Source organism: Otolemur garnettii, unplaced genomic scaffold (assembly GCF_000181295.1).
Source record: "Otolemur garnettii isolate 467f Iridium unplaced genomic scaffold, OtoGar3 scaffold00018, whole genome shotgun sequence".
In the NCBI taxonomy this organism is placed as follows: Eukaryota; Metazoa; Chordata; class Mammalia; order Primates; family Galagidae; genus Otolemur; species Otolemur garnettii.
Genome location: NW_003852413.1, coordinates 2,512,538 through 2,513,495, shown reverse-complemented (window position 1 = coordinate 2,513,495; position 958 = coordinate 2,512,538). Strand labels below are relative to the sequence as shown.

Genomic DNA, 958 nt, shown 5'->3' with positions numbered 1-958 from the left:
GATTAAAAGCTGAGTGTGGCATCGCTGAACTGGATGGGGCCTGGAGCTGGAATGGGATAGGTATTAACTGTTGCCACGTGGCTCCTCACCTGTAGATGCATTAGGTGTGAATAACGTCACCAGCGTTGGTCTAACATTGTCACATAAGTTAGGGAGGGATGAGATTTAAGTATTGTATTTTTTTGCTCATGTAATTTATTTAAGTAAAAGTTTTCATTTAAGTCAGGTGCAGTGGCTTATGCCTGTAATCTTAGCTCTCTGTGAGGCCAAGGCGAGAAGGTTCCTTGACCTCAGAAGTTCGAGAACAGCTGGAGCAAGAACAAGAGCCCTGTCTTTACTAAAAATAGAACAATTAGCTGGGTGTAGTGGTGGCTGCCTGGCTACTTGGGAGGCTGAGGCATAAGGATCACTTGAACCTAGGAGTCTGAGGTTGCTGTGAGCTAGGCTAATGCTACTTCAGTCTGCCCAGGGTGATAGAATGAGACTCTGACTCAGAAAAAAAGAAAAAGGAAAGTTTTAATTTAATTGGTAATAATAGCTGGGCTTAATAATAGTCCCACAAAATTTTCAAAAACGTAACGGTATGCTTTCTCTAGCCAGCTCAGCAGTCCAGGCAGGCCCCTGCACACCCCTGGTGCGGGGAGGGTGTCACTGATCATTGAAATAGCTGCTGCTTCTTCAGCAAGTTCTGATTCTCTCCGTCCGAGTTAAACCCTCCTGCCCTGCCTGCCCTGCCCTTCTGGGCGTGCTCCTGCCTTGGTGTTGTCAGTGTGGACATCACTGTCATTCCAACCTATAACCAACCGTAGTTAAGTCCTCCTGGTCTTTAGGGCTACGTTGATTCTGAAGGTTAAAACCTAGTTAACCATGTGTGTTATTTCTGCTGCACCTGTTGTGTTTACCACCCGGCCCAGGTTGTGCCCGGACAAATTCCTTCTCCAGAGTTCTGGGCTCTAAC

General features: G+C 46.7%; 1 protein-coding gene across 1 annotated transcript in view; it reads left to right on the top strand.

The window, feature by feature from the left end:
- Positions 1-958, top strand: part of SLC26A11 (solute carrier family 26 member 11) — a 20,348-nt gene that overhangs the window by 10,089 nt on the left and 9,301 nt on the right. The window lies entirely within an intron of this gene.